The sequence below is a fragment of the Carassius carassius genome, chromosome 38 (assembly GCF_963082965.1).
Source record: "Carassius carassius chromosome 38, fCarCar2.1, whole genome shotgun sequence".
In the NCBI taxonomy this organism is placed as follows: Eukaryota; Metazoa; Chordata; class Actinopteri; order Cypriniformes; family Cyprinidae; genus Carassius; species Carassius carassius.
The window spans coordinates 13,643,269-13,660,632 of record NC_081792.1 but is presented as its reverse complement, the minus strand read 5'-3'; positions in this window follow the sequence as shown (position 1 = coordinate 13,660,632).

Here is a 17,364-nt window from a genome sequence, read left to right as displayed (position 1 = left end):
TCGAGACAAAGTCATATTCTGTTTGATCATTATCAATCCACATTGACCCAGTTGAAATAGATTAGAGAAAAACAGGTGCTTTGGTCTCTTTCTCACTCAATTGTTCTCGCTTTCCACCCCCTCTCGCATTTGAGTTTTTCTGCAAGCAGAAATAGATCAACTCCGCCACCCTGCCTACAAATTTAGTGCCATTGTCCCAGTTGGGGAACAGAGATGTTTACTGGGAACACTGCAGAAGTGCATTTTTATGTGTATGAAGTTGGTACATCACACTTGAACTAAAGGTTGCATTTATTTGCATACAATGCAGTAAAAACGGGAATAAATATGTATGTATATATATATATATATATATATATATATATATATATATATATATATATATATATATATGTATATGTATATATGTGTATTTTAATTGTAAGGACAAACTTGATGACTCATGATGTCCATGCAGAGGTTATGTGTGAATAAGACCCAGGCCACACAAACTGGCACAGAATTCCAATCTTTCTACATTCCCATCAAATGAATCTCTGCTGACATTGCTCAGTGCAGTCTACTACTGAAACTCCACGCTAGATTAAAGCAGAGTCTGAGTGCAGTTTGTCAGAGCACAATGCATGGTTGTGCATTTCAAAGAAGCGAGTAAGACCATTGAAGCTGACCCACTCTTTAACCTAATCACATCCTCCCTCCAACAAATGCTGCTCAGCCATTTTAGCTGTTTAAGAGGAAAATGCATCTATTTTTTTAAGTTCACATGCCAGTAAATTTCACAGAAGCAATAACTCTCCGGCACAAAGAAACCAAATTATTCTCCACATTTTCATCATTGTGCCATTTTCTTCCTTTTTCTGCTAATGGTTACTTATATCCATCCATGACTCATATTGTTTCTGTTGTGAAAGGAAAAGCATTGTGGCATTTCTCTTTTTTTATATTTTCATTTCTGTAGGTAGTATCAAAGTCAGATGTCAATGTGCACCATCAGAAAACATAAAAAAAACAGTAACAGCTTCTCCAGGAAATATGTGCATATAGATTCATGTGTTTAGGTGAACAGATTCACTTCCCCTCGCAATCTTAACTGAAGGAAGAGTGAGTGACACATCAAGATATTGAACTCGAAAACTGAAATTATTCTAGAAGGCAATATCGCTCCGTATGTGCTGGAGACATGGTTTCTCAATGCAGAAAAAAATAACAATGTAACCTTTGCTCTTGATGGATTCTGTCAGAATTTGCTTTTGGAAAGTGGTCTCAATTGCTCACAGCAAGAGCCAGTAGAACAGTTAACTCTCCTAAATGCGCCGTCAGCATTTAGCATGGGAAACAAAAAAACAAACCTTATGGCTCATATCCAGAAGTATTATTATTTTTTTTTTCGTATTTGTGCAGAATCTGACTGCACTTTATAAGAAAAATAAAATAAAAATATCTGACCTTAACTTGTTTATTTTACTACAGACAATGTCCAACTGAGGACATCTAAGCGTCATATAAGAAATTTCATCATATCTGATCTTTATCTTTAATCAAAATAAAAAATTATTTTACATTTCATTCATAATACTGTCATACTCTTACATTTTAAGATCTCAGTCTGGGACAAAAAAAAAAAAAAGAAATCTATAAATGTAAAATTTCCAAGAAGATGTTAATGTGACCTCCATACTACAAACAGAAAAAAATGTTCTGAGTTGGTTACAGACCCTCTTCGGTTTCTCTGAAATTTCTCTGAAGTTGCAACATCATAAATATGTATTAAATGTAACATTTATTTTAAAATTAAATCTGTGAATGAAGTGACTGCACAAATATGTTGTTCAGTGAAAGTTTGTGAGGATTTTGGAGGTCTGGAGGTCATGTTCAGATTAGAGCTACATTGTGATGGATTTGACATTGAGTGCATTTTGTGACAATAGTAATTTGTGTCACCATTAAGTGATTTGAATATTACAGGTTGCCACTTTAAAAGACTGAATAAGAATGTTTATTCAAGCACCCCTGTCAGCTCTCTGGTTAGCCAAGTTGGCCTTTCTCCATGAAAAGTGCATTTGCAGTTGTATGTCTTTGGACAGCCAAATTAGTCCTTTTTCGACTGAGCAATCAGTCTTGAAATGGCATGGAGAAAGAAGTTCAATGAGCTAGAGTTCTCTGCAAGCCCCATGTACAGCGATGACAGCTTTGTCTCTGAATTAAAGCGATGCCGCTTATCACTCTCAAACAAGGTCAACTGTGGCAGCCCTCTAATCAATACTTACAGTTGTGTGAGACACTTCAGTGTTTAATCACAATAATATAACACATGCATGTGGATTGCTACAGTGTTTAAGGTTGTTGAGTGTAATGGCAGGTTTAAAGCTCCTAGACACATGCAATGCAGTTTAAAATGTAAGCAGCAATATACAGCAATGCTTAGGGATCCAGAATGTATTGACACCATAACATTTATCAATCAAGAGTACAAATTGTTTAATTACTGTAATGGTAGCTATTGGATACTGCATATACCAGTTGATATCAGACAATTAATTGTTCATTAGCCCATTTTTTTACATTTACATTAACCATGCCATCATCTAATACTTACTCAAAGAAAAAGCATTATGACCATAGCTTTTAGTGTGTAAATTGAATGCATGTAAAAAAAAAAATAAAATAAAAAAAATAAACAATACGGGCCATTTATTGTATTTAAAATAGTTCAAATAAATCAAATAATTAAAACTCTATTATTGTTTTTATTAAAAAAAAATTGTATTGTGTGTGTGAGTGTGTGGGTGTGTGTGTGATATAAAATAAAAAATAAAATAAAAAATATTCTATACATTATTTTCTCATTATATAGAATACATATAATTATAGACATCATATTATAATAATAAATAATATGGAATATAATCAGAGACATTTATTGAAATAAAAATAGTTTAATCATGTAATAAATTAAAATAGTTTAACTCCTTAATAAATTTTGTCTGAATAGACGAGAAGCATCACATAGCCTACATAATTTGGTGAGAAGAATCTCAATGCATTGCAGCAAGCAAGCTAAATACATATATATAAAATACTTACATCTAATTAAACATAGACTGTTTACCCAAGAGTAGAATCAATAGACTTATATATCAATAAACTTCTAGTGTAGTATTCTCCTACAGCAATGTGCGGTAGCTAATTTTAGACTGCAGTCACACAATCTGCGTTTCAGAGAAGCGCGGTCACGCCATCTGCGCTTCAAGTTCATTGCGCGTCTACTCGACGGTGCGTGGTGCATTAACGTGCGAGCGCTACGTACAGCCTATTTATTTTAGTAAATCCTCCTTCGGTTGTCATATTTATTCATATTCATAAGAATGATTGAATTCATTCACGTTTTAAGTGTTATATGTGCATGTTATCATTCAATCTGTACCTGCTGTATCCTGCTTATGTGGAGAGAATCTAAATTATTATTAAAAAAATATTAAAAAGGATAAAAACCAAACTGCCATGTCATTGTTTCATTCTTTAATAATTGCATGCCAAAATCAGGAACAAAATAAAAAACATAAATCATAAATCGACAAATCATGAAGAATGCAATCTTTTTCACTATACAGTTCAGATTGGAAAATTCATATAAAATTAAAATCAAATTGTTTTCTGCGAACTCCATCAGATTCTTGTTCTACATGTGCCCATGTACCACTGTGGTGATTTTCATATCATTATACTGTATCATTCTTTAATAATTGCATGCCAAAATAATGAAAAATGCTATCTTTTTCACTATACAGTGAAATTTGAAAATTCATATAAAATTAATATCAAAGTGTTTTTTGCGAACTCCACCAGACTCTTGTTCTACATGTGCCCATGTACCACTTTGGTGATTGTCATTTAATTTTACTGTTTCATTCTTTAATAATTGCGTGCCAAATCATGAAAAATTATATAATTTTCACTATACAGTCAGATTTGAAAATTCATAAACGATAAAAATCAAACTGCAAACTCCACCAGACTCTTGTTCTACATGTGCCCATGTACCCCTTTGGTGATTGTCATATCATGTTACTGTATAATTCTTTATTAAATGCATGCCAAAATCATGAAAAATTATATATTTTTCACTATACAGTCAGATTTGAAAATTCATATAAAATTAAAATCAAATTGTTTTCTGCAAACTCCACCACACTCTTGTTCTACATGTGCCCATGTACCACTTTGGTGATTGTCATATCATTTTACTGTATCATTCTTTTAATAATTGCTTGCCAAAATCATGAAAAAATATATCTTTTTCACTGTACAGTCAGATTTGAAACTTCATAAAAAATTAAAATCAAATTGTTTTCTGCAATCTACACCAAACTCTTGTTCTACATGTGCCCACGTACCACTGTGGTGATTTTCATTTCAATTTACTGTATCATTCTTTAATAATTGCATGCCAAAATCATGAAAAATTATATCTTTTTCACTATACAGTCAGATTACAAAATTCATATAAAATTAAAATCAAATTGTTTTCTGCAAACTCTACCAGACTCTTGTTCTACATGTGCCCATGTACCACTGTGGTGATCTTCGTATCATTTTACTGTATCATTCTTTAATAATTGCGTGCCAAAATCATGAAAAATTATGTAATTTTCACTATACAGTCAGATTTGAAAATTCATAAACGATTAAAATCAAATTGTTTTTTGCAAACTCCACCAGACTCTTGTTCTGCATGTGCCCATGTACCACTTTGGTGATTGTCGTATCATGTTACTGTATCATTCTTTAATAATTGCATGCCAAAATAATGAAAAATGCTATCTTTTTCACTATACAGTGAGATTTGAAAATTCATATAAAATTAATATCAAATAGTTTTCTGCAAACTCCACCAGACTCTTGTTCTACATGTGCCCATGTACCACTTTGGTGATTGTCATATAATTTTACTGTATCATTCTTTAATAACTGCGTGCCAAAATCCTGAAAAATTATGTAATTTTCACTATACAGTCAGATTTGAAAATTCATAAACGATTAAAATCAAATTGTTTTTTGCAAACTCCACGAGACTCTTGTTCTGCATGTGCCCATGTACCACTTTGGTGATTGTCGTATCATGTTACTGTATCATTCTTTAATAATTGCATGCCAAAATCATGAAAAATTATATCTTTTTCACTCTACAGTCAGATTTGAAAATTCATAAAAAAATTTTTAAATCAAATTGTTTTTCTGCAAACTCCACCAGATTCTTGTTCTACATGTGCCCATGTACCACTTTGGTGATTGTCATATCATTTTACTGTATCATTCTTTTAATAATTGCTTGCCAAAATCATCAAAAATTATATATTTTTCACTGTACAGTCAGATTTGAAAATTCATATAAAATTAAATTCAAATTGTTTTTTGCAATCTCCATCAGACACTCTTGTTCTACATGTACCCACGTACCACTGTGGTGATGTTCATATCATTTTACTGTATCATTCTGTAATAATTGCATGCTAAAATCATGAAAAATTATATAATTTTCACTATAGTCAGATTTGAAAATTCATAAACGATTATAATCAAATTGTTTTCTGGAATGTCCACCAGACTCTTGTTCTACATGTGCCCGTGTATCACTGTGGTGATTTTTACATAATTTTACTGTATCATTCTTTAATAATTGCATGCCAAAATCATGAAAAATGATATCTTTTTCACTATACAGTCAGATTTGAAAATTCATAAAAAATTAAAATCAAATTGTTTTCTGCAATCTCCACAAGGCTCTTGTTATACATGTGCCCATGTACCACTGTGATGATTTTCATATCATTTTACTGTATCATTCTTTAATAATTGCATGCCAAAATCATGAAAAATTATATCTTTTTCACTGTACAGTCAGATTTGAAAATTCATATAAAATTAACATCAAATTGTTTTCTGCAAAATCTACCAGACTCTTGTTCTACATGTGCCCATGTACCACTTTGGTGATTGTCATATCATTTTACTGTATCATTCTTTTAATAATTGCTTGCCAAAATCATGAAAAATTATATAATTTTCAATATACTGTCAGATTTGAAAATTCATAAACGATTAAAATCAAAGTGTTTTCTGCGAACTCCACCAGACTCTTGTTCTAGACGTGCCCATGTACCACTTTGGTGATTTTCATATCATGTGACTGTATCATTTTTTAATAATTGCATGCCAAAATCATGAAAAATTATATCTTTTTCAATCTACAGTCAGATTTGAAATTTCATAAAAAAATTTAAATCAAATTGTTTTCTGCAAAATCCACCAGATTCTTGTTCTACATGTGCCCATGTACCACTTTGGTGATTGTCATATCATTTTACTGTATCATTCTTTTAATAATTGCTTGCCAAAATCATGAAAAATTATATATTTTTCACTGTACAGTCAAATTTGAAAATTCATATAAAATTAAATTCAAATTGTTTTTTGCAATCTCCATCAGACACTCTTGTTCTACATGTACCCACGTACCACTGTGGTGATGTTCATATCATTTTACTGTATCATTCTGTAATAATTGCATGCTAAAATCATGAAAAATTATATAATTTTCACTATAGTCAGATTTGAAAATTCATAAACGATTATAATCAAATTGTTTTCTGGAATGTCCACCAGACTCTTGTTCTACATGTGCCCGTGTATCACTGTGGTGATTTTTACATCATTTTACTGTATCATTCTTTAATAATTGCATGCCAAAATCATGAAAAATTATATCTTTTTCACTATACAGTCAGATTTGAAAATTCATAAAAAATTAAAATCAAATTGTTTTCTGCAATCTCCACAAGGCTCTTGTTCTACATCTCCCCAGGTACCAGTGTAGTGATTGTCATTTTACTTTACTGTATAATTTTTTAATAATTGCTTACCAAAGTCCTGACCAATGCTATTGACCTCGCTATATCCACATACAAACAAACCTATAGACTTTTATTTACTTTTGGCTAGCTTTGGGATAACCATGAGGTTTGGATATTGACTGTGTATTTGACATTATGTTTGGCTTAATGAAGGTTTTGGTAATTCTCATCCTGCCTTGTGTGTGCGGTTTCTCTGTCTTCTCCCACAACATGAACATGTCATAACTTACAGGTGAATGTTTATATGTTAATTTGAATAAACATTTATGTAGCTTAATCCAATTTAATATTTTATCTGGTCTTTTAGATACAACTTTTTGTGTTGTGATGTACTATAAAATGTCCATATAACTGTCCTTTTCCATTATCACTAATCTTATGCTATTGTCACTATCCAGCAAGATCATCACAGTCACAAAGGAATTACTGTTAGTATAGTGGTTGTAGTTCTAATTATTATATTGTGGCACATATCTTCATTATGTTGAATGGTCTCCAATGTCTCCACGATGCTTCAAGAAACCCACCTGCAAAGCTACAGTACTATTAACCGTTTTAGGCACTTAATTTTAAATGCTCTAATAAATAGTGATATATATATATATATATATATATATATATATATATATATCAATTAAATTATAATAACTACATTAAATCAACATTTGATGTGAGCATTTTTTCATGTGAGCAGCTTTTGTCCTCTATCCACTTGCAAATAGTTTTTCAGGTCGCTTGGCAGGTATGTTTTTGTGGTATCTTGGAGACATTGCCACAGTTCTTCTAGATTGAGTCTGTCTCAGTTGGTTTTGTTTCTTCATGTCATTCCAGACAGAATGGATGATGGTAAGATCAGATCTCTGTGTAAAGCACTGGTTGTTGTCAGACAAAAATCTCAGTGGATTATTACAATTAATGTCAAAATAAATGTTTGGAAATGTATACTTCTATTTCCTCCTTACACACTACAGCAAAATAAATTATTGGCATAAAGGCATTTTTGCTAGTGAAAATTCTAGTGTTGTAATAATTTTTAAAGTTCTCTGAATCCTATGATCTTGCAAATATGCTGAAAATGTGTTTATTTTATTATATATATATATATATATATATATATATTAGAGGTCGACCGATATATCGGTCGGGCGATATATCGGGCCGATATTTGTCATTTTTTAATATATCGGCATCGGCCGATATCCGTGTTTAGTAGCGCTGATTTAAAGTCAGGCACGTCGGCGGGCAGCCCCGTGTTATTGGTCCGTTGGAAAGTGCTGCTGCAGCAGCATGTGAAGCACCCCAAGCCAAAAGTTTTGGAAGATTCAACAACAGTCCTGGGAGATAAAGGTAGTCAGAGAATTTCACTCTGTAAATGGGGTGGAGTAGTTGACAGCTCTAACAAACACTGCAGCGTGACGTTACCAAAGTAAACTGTCTCTGACGTTACTCCGCCGCTCACAGACAGCACCGCGCTCGGAGAGACAGCTGTCCTGGAGCTGCCCAGAACCGTGAATCACATTTGTTCGGAAGCATGGTTTGATGCAGACAATAACCAGTTTTCCATCCAACTCATTTGTATTTAGGGATGTCAATATTTGATAATTTCCATGATCGATCGTCGCTTAAATTAATGATCAATTAATTACCTTAATGCTGCAAAATGCGTCTGCAGCGGTATTATTATTATGTGCAAAAGCCACTTGGGAAAAAAAGCTTTCTCACCCGAATTAAAGGGGTTTTAGTCTGAATAAAATGCTAGTAGCAGGACTATAAAATGAATAGATGTGATTATGATCATTTGATAAAATGAAGAGAGCGCGCCATACGTTGGAGATCATTTTACTTTGTTGACTGTTTCCCGTCAAGGAAGACCGCTGAATGCGCCTCTTTAAATGGTTTCGTGGTGCTTGTTGTTGTATTTTAAAACGCAACTGCAATGTTTTCAAATGACACACTATAGTAGTGGTGCAACGGATCATCATTGATCAATATCTTCGGTTCGGCACACACGTGACCCGCGGATTGATTTATGAAAAAAAAAAAGTTGCGCATGTTCAGTCCACACTCAGTGGTCACTGCGAGCGGAGGAACGGAGGAGCTTGAACGCCCCGCGCATTTTGGATTCCCTGTCAGATATAATGATGAAGGAAAGAGGTTAGAGTGAAAAGATTGTGCCAAATCTTTATGAACAGGAGAAGAAAAAAGTTGTGGATGAACTATCCCGAGCATCCTCTGTTGCGCTCACGAAAGACGGGTGGACGTCCAGGGGGACGGAGAGCTCTGTGATGATAACTGCTCACTTCATCACAGCACACTGGAAGATGAGAAGTCGGGCTATTATGTTAAAAAGAAGATATTATGTGCACTCTAAGTTGATTTCATATATTTTAATTTAATAATTTAATGTTAATAAAAAAAAGACAAAACGTATGTTTATTTGTCTTGGCCTTTTTTTTTTTGCTGATCCGAAAAAGATCCGATCCATACGAGGACAAGCGAGCGCGGGTTTGACTAGATGTATTTGGAGGTTATTGCTCACGTCTCGTTCTGCACATATCCAAATGTTTCCATATTCGCAATGTATCTGAATGTTAAACTATAATATTTTTTATTTATTTAATGTAAACTAGACGGAAAGATCATCCTGTACACATGAGCAAAAACGTCCTTGGCATAACAGCAGAGTGGACCGGTATACTACGGTCTATTTAAACTGACCAGTGTAACCTTTTAATTGTTTGGTTGACTGTACTTTATTTTAATAATGAACAGACTGCGATGTAAGTTTGAAATTAGAATGCACTTTAAATGTTGTGTGTCATTTATACCAAACACAAATGTTGCTGGTTGCTAGTGTGTTTGCAGCACTACTGTTATTTATTTTTTATATATATTTTTTTTTTATATTTTTCAGTTTAATTGATTTTTATTTCTAAAATTGTATTTATTTAAATGTATATTTAAGTTTACATTTATGTTCCAACAAACTTGAAAAATTCTACTTGATAAATGCTCTAAAACTTTAATGCAAATGATTGACTATATATATATATATATATATATATATATATATATATATATTACCTGTTTTATACATTTTTTATTTTAATACCGTGCAGTGCACAAAATTAAGATTCGAGAGATGGTTCAAGTCAGTGCTCAATAAATGATGATAAGTTTAGAAATGTTGTGCATCCACTTATTATTAGTGTTTCATTTTAGCATGCAAATGAAGGGGAAAACTTCAAGATATCGGCCATCGGCTGACCCTGACCTCTAAACATCGGCTATAGAAAAACCCATATCGGTCGATCTCTAATATATATATATATATATATATATACAGTACAGACCAAAAGTTTGGACACAGAAAGAGTTTTCTTTATTTTCATGACTATGAAAATTGTAGAGTCACACTGAAGGCATCAAGGGTTATTTGACCAAGAAGGAGAGTGATGGGGTGCTGCGCCAGATGACCTGGCCTCCACAGTCACCGGACCTGAACCCAATCGAGATGGTTTAGGGGTGAGCTGGACCGCAGACAGAAAGCAAAAGGGCCAACAAGTGCTAAGCATCTCTCGGGGAACTCCTTCAAGACTGTTTGAAGACCATTTCAGGTGACTACCTCTTGAAGCTCATCAAGAGAATACCAAGAGTGTGCAAAGCAGTAATCAAAGCAAAAGGTGGCTACTTTGAAGAACCTAGAATATGACATATTTTAATGTATATAATTCCATATATAATTCCACATGTGTTAATTCATAGTTTTGATGCCTTCAGTGTGAATCTACAATTTTCATAGTCATGAAAATAAAGAAAACTCTTTGAATGAGAAGGTGTGTCCAAACTTTTGGTCTGTACTATACTATATATATATATATATATATATATATATATATATATATAGGTGCTGGTCATATAATTAGAATCTCATCAAAAAGTTACTTTATTTCATTAATTCCATTCAAAAAGTGAAACTTGTATATTATATTCATTCATTACACACAGACTGATATATTTCAAATGTTTATTTACTTTATTTTTGATGATTGTAACTGACAACTAAGGAAAATCCCAAATACAGTTTGTCAGAAAATTAGAATATAAATTAAGACCAATACAAAGAAAGGATTTTTAGAAATCTTGGCCAACTAAAAAGTATAAAAATGAAAAGTATGAGCATGTACAGCACTCAATACTTTGTTGGGGCTCTTTTTGCCTGAATTACTGCAGCAATGCGGCGTGGCATGGAGTCGATCAGTCTGTGGCACTGCTCAGGTTTTATGAGAGCCCAGGTTGCTCTGATAGTGGCCTTAGCATCCACAGCGTTAGCATCCAGTCTTCTGGAGTGATCACTCACTTGTGCATCAGTGGCGGCGGCTTATGTAGCCGCCGCTTGATTGTTGGCAGCCGTGACCGATCGGCCGGTGATGAGGTTTCCAGGTGCTCCTCGTGCGTTTCCAGGGCGACGCTGATGAGGCCTTGGGACACGTGTCACAATATATATATATATATATATATATATATATAGTACTGGTAATTCAATATGCTGTTGTATATATATATTTCCACTTGAATTTTTTGTCCAATTATGAGTTGCGAGATGTCTCGCATGTGCGACTCAATAGTCCTGCCATGTTCAGCTCCAAGTTCATGTTTTAAAACTTAATTTGTACAATAAATTTTCATTACTTTTAAAAAATGTCATGATGAGTTAAAATTAAATACATTTTCACTGAAAAATATAAAGAAAATCCTTCTGAAATGAGAATGATGCCATAGATTACTTTGGATGGAATACTAGATTGATTTATATAATGAAGATATGTGCCACAATATACAAATTAGTACTACAACCACTATACTAACAGTAATACCTTTGTGACCATGATGATCTGGCTGGACAGTGACAAAAGCATAAGATTAATGATAATGGAAACATGTAGTTATATGGACATTTTATAGTACATCACAACACTGAAAGTTGAATCTGGAAGACCAGATAAAATATTAAACTGGTATAGGCTACATAAATGTTTATTCAAATTAACATATACATATTTGTAAATATTCACCTGTAAGTTATGGCGTTCATGTTGTGGGTGAAGACAGGGAAAACGCACACACAAAGCAGGATGAGAATTACCAAAACCTTCATTAAGCCAAACATAATGTCAAATACACAGTCAATATCCAAACCTCATGGTTATCCCAAAGCCAGCCAAAATTAAATAAAAGTCTATAGGTTTGTTTGTGTGTGGATATAGCGAGGTCAATAGCATTGGTCAGGACTTTGGTAAGCAATTATTAAAAAATTATACGGTAAAGTAAGATGACAATCCCCACACTAGTACCTGAGGAGATGTAGAAAAATAATCTGGTGGAGTTTGCAGAAAACAATTAGATTTGACCTTTTAATGGATTCTTTATAATGTATTTACAGTGAGGAAGAAGATAGCATTGATCATGATTTGGTAAGCAATTATTAAACAATTATAAAGTAAAGTATGATGAGAATCACCACAGTTTTACCGGGGAAAGATGTGGAACAAGAATCTGATAAAGTTTGCAGAAAACAATTTGATTTAAATTTTAAATGAATTTTCAAATCTTACTGTATAGTGAAAATTATATAATTTTTCATGATTTTGGCACGAAATTATTAAAGAATGATACAGTAAAATGATATGAAAATCACCAAAGTGGTACATGGGCACATGTAGAACAAGAATCTGGTGGAGTTTGCAGAAAACAATTTGATTCAATTTTTTTATGAAGTTTCAAATCTGACTGTATAGTGAAAAAGATAGCATGTTGCATGAATTTGGCATGCAATTATTAAAGAATGATACAGTAAAATTATATGTAAATCACCACAGTGATACATGGGCACATGTAGAACAAGAGTCTGGTGGAGTTTGCAGAAAACAATTTGATTATATTTGTTTATGAATTTTCAAATCTGACTATAGTGAAAATGATACAATTTTTCATGATTTTGGCATGCAATTATTAAAGAATGATACAGTAAAATGATGTAAAAATCACCACCGTGATACATGGGTACATGTTGAACAAGAGTGTGGTGGACATTGCAGAAAACAATTTGATTTTAATTTTATATGAATTTTTAAATCTGAGTGTATAGTGAAAAACCTAGCATTTTTCATGATTTTGGCGTGCAATTATTAAAGAATGATACAGTAAAATGATATGCCAATCACCAAAGTGGTACAGGGGCACATGTAGAACAAGAGTCTGGTGGAGATTGCAGAAAACAATTTGATTTTAATCTTTTTTGAAGTTTCAAATCTGACTGTATAGTGAAAATGATACCATTTTTCATGATTTGGCATGCAATTATTAAAGAATGATACAATTAAATTATATGAAAATCACCACAGTGGTACGTGGGCACATGTAGAACAAGAGTCTTGTGGAGATTGCAGAAAACAAATTGATTTAGATTTTTTATGAATTTTCAAATCTGACTGTATAGTGAAAAAGATATAATTTTTCATGATTTTGGCATGCAATTATTAAAGAATGATACAGTAAAATCATGTAGAAATCACCACAGTGACACATGGGCACATGTAGAACAAGAGTCTAGTGGACATTGCAGAAAGCAATTTGATTATTAATGTTTATTAATTTTCAAATCTGACTGTATAGTGAAAAAGATAGCATTTTTCATGGTTTTGGTATGCAATTATTAAAGAATGATACAGTAAATTTATATGAAAATCACCACAGTGGTAGATGGGGACATGTAGAACAAGAGTCTGGTAGAGTTTGCAGAAAACAATTTGATTTTAATCTTTTTTGAAGTTTCAAATCTGACTGTATAGTGAAAATGATAGCATTTTTCATGACTTTGGCATGCAATTATAAAAGAATGATACAGTAAATTGATATGCCAATCACCACAGTGGTACGTGGGCACATGTAGAACAAGAGTTTGGTGTAGATTGCAGAAAACAATTTGATTTTAATTTTTTATGAAGTTTCAAATCTGACTGTACAGTGAAAAATATATAATTTTTCATGATTTTGGCAAGCAATTATTAAAAAAATGATACAGTAAAATGATATGACAATCACCAAAGTGGTGCATGGGCACATGTAGAACAAGAGTGTGGTAGAGTTTTCAGAAAACAATTTGATTTTAATTTTATATGAATTTTCAAATCTGACTGTATAGTGAAAAAGATATAATTTTTCATGGTTTTGGCATGCACTTATTAAAGAATGATACAGTAAAATGATATGAACATCACCACAGTGGTACATGGGCACATGTAGAACAAGAATTTGGTGGAGTTTGCAGAAAACAATTTGATTCAATTTTTTTATGGATTTTCAAATCTGACTGTATAGTGAAAAATATATAATTTTTCATGATTTTGGCACGCAATTATTAAAGAATGATACAGTAAAATTATATGAAAATCACCAAAGTGGTACATGGGCACATGTAGAACAAGAGTCTGGTGGAGTTTGCAGAAAACAATTTGATTTTAATCTTTTTTGAAGTTTCAAATCTGACTGTATAGTGAAAATGATAGCATTTTTCATGACTTTGGCATGCAATTATAAAAGAATGATACAGTAAATTGATATGCCAATCACCACAGTGGTACGTGGGCACATGTAGAACAAGAGTTTGGTGTAGATTGCAGAAAACAATTTGATTTTAATTTTTTATGAAGTTTCAAATCTGACTGTACAGTGAAAAATATATAATTTTTCATGATTTTGGCAAGCAATTATTAAAAAAATGATACAGTAAAATGATATGACAATCACCAAAGTGGTGCATGGGCACATGTAGAACAAGAGTGTGGTAGAGTTTTCAGAAAACAATTTGATTTTAATTTTATATGAATTTTCAAATCTGACTGTATAGTGAAAAAGATATAATTTTTCATGGTTTTGGCATGCACTTATTAAAGAATGATACAGTAAAATGATATGAACATCACCACAGTGGTACATGGGCACATGTAGAACAAGAATTTGGTGGAGTTTGCAGAAAACAATTTGATTCAATTTTTTTATGGATTTTCAAATCTGACTGTATAGTGAAAAATATATAATTTTTCATGATTTTGGCACGCAATTATTAAAGAATGATACAGTAAAATTATATGAAAATCACCAAAGTGGTACATGGGCACATGTAGAACAAGAGTCTGGTGGAGTTTGCAGAAAACAATTTGATTTTTATCGTTTATGTATTTTCAAATCTGACTGTATATTGAAAATTATATAATTTTTCATGAATTTGGCATGCAATTATTAAAGAATGATACAGTAAAATTATATGAAAATCACCAAAGTAGTACATGGGCACATGTAGAACAAGAGTCTGGTGGACATTGCAGAAAACAATTTGATTTTAATTTTATATGAATTTTCAAATCTGACTGTATAGTGAAAAAGATATAATTTTTCATGGTTTTGGCATGCACTTATTAAAGAATGATACAGTAAAATGATATGAACATCACCACAGTGGTACATGGGCACATGTAGAACAAGAATTTGGTGGAGTTTGCAGAAAACAATTTGATTCAAATTTTTTATGGATTTTCAAATCTGACTGTATAGTGAAAAATATATAATTTTTCATGATTTTGGCATGCATTTATTAAAGAATTATACAGTAACATGTTATGACAATCACCAAAGGGGTACATGGGCACATGTAGAACAAGAGTCTGGTGGAGTTTGCAGAAAACAATTAGATTTTTATCGTTTATGAATTTTCAAATCTGACTGTATAGTGAAAATTATATATTTTTTCATGATTTTGGCACGCAATTATTAAAGAATGATACAGTAAAATTAAATGACAATCACCAAAGTGGTACATGGGCACATGTAGAACAAGAGTCTGGTGGAGTTTGCAGAAAACACTTTGATATTAATTTTATATGAATTTTCAAATTTCACTGTATAGTGAAAAAGATAGCATTTTTCATTATTTTGGCATGCAATTATTAAAGAATGATACAGTATAATGATATGAAAATCACCACAGTGGTACACGGGCACATGTAGAACAGGAATCTGATGGAGTTCGCAGGAAACAATTTGATTTTAATTTTATATGAATTTTCCAATCTGAACTGTATAGTGAAAAAGATTGCATTTTTCATTATTTTGGCATGCAATTATTAAAGAATGATACAGTATAATGATATGAAAATCACCACAGTGGTACATGGGCACATGTAGAACAAGAGTCTGGTGGAGTTTGCAGAAAACAATTTGATTTTAATTTTATATGAATTTTCCAATCTGAACTGTATAGTGAAAAAGATTGCATTCTTCATGATTTGTCGATTTATGATTTATGTTTTTTATTTTGTTCCTGATTTTGGCATGCAATTATTAAAGAATGAAACAATGACATGGCAGGTTGGTTTTGATCCTTTTTAATATTTTTTTAATAATAATTTAGATTCTATCCACATAAGCAGGATACAGCAGGTACAGATTGAATGATAACATGCACATATAAGACTTAAAACGTGAATGAATTCAATCATTCTTATGAATATGAATAAATATGACAACCGAAGGAGGGTTTACTAAAATAAATAGGCTGTACGTAGCGCTCGCACGTTAATGCACCACGCACCGTCGAGTAGACGCGCAATGAACTTGAAGCGCAGATGGCGTGACTGCAGTTAATTTTAGTAACTGTCAATCATAACTAATGTTATATTATAACATAGGCTATATATTATATGCATTAGAAATTCTAGTAAACATAACTGTAGTAAAGTTCAAACGATCAAAGAGGAAGGAGACCGGGGTCGGCGTTCTGAGGCTCGTGGGTATTTATTGATAACCAAAATTAAACAAAAAAATAAATTCGCGCCACATGCGCACACGTTCTAACGTCTTCAATACAATGCACTGCTCTTGGGATTACGCTCTCTCCGCGCACGTCGGCGGCTATTTCTCCCCACGAGTCCTCAGCTCTCTCGTCCTTCTCCGGATGTCGTGCGGCTTAAATACCGGTTGCCCACGCCAATCACTGCAATGAGATCCAGCTGTTAATCGTCTCTCACCTGAACCACTTACCACCGCTCGTCTCTTCATTCGCTCTCCCGTTGCAGACTTCGCTAAACCACGCCTCCCCCGCCACAATAACATTTTAGAATATTTTGAGTTCCAGAACTTTTAAGCACCTTTAGTATATAGATGGATTGGATCTGCACTTCTTTGTCCTGTTATGGGACACATATTTAAAGGGTTAGTTCACCCAATAAGGAAAATTATGTCATTAATAACTCACCCTTCATGTCGTTCTAAACCAGTCCAGTAAGACCTCCGTTCATCTTCTGAACACAGTTTAAGATATTTTAGATTTAGTCCGAGAGCTCTCAGTCCCTCCATTAAAAGTGTGTGTACGGTATACAGTCCATGTCCAGAAAGG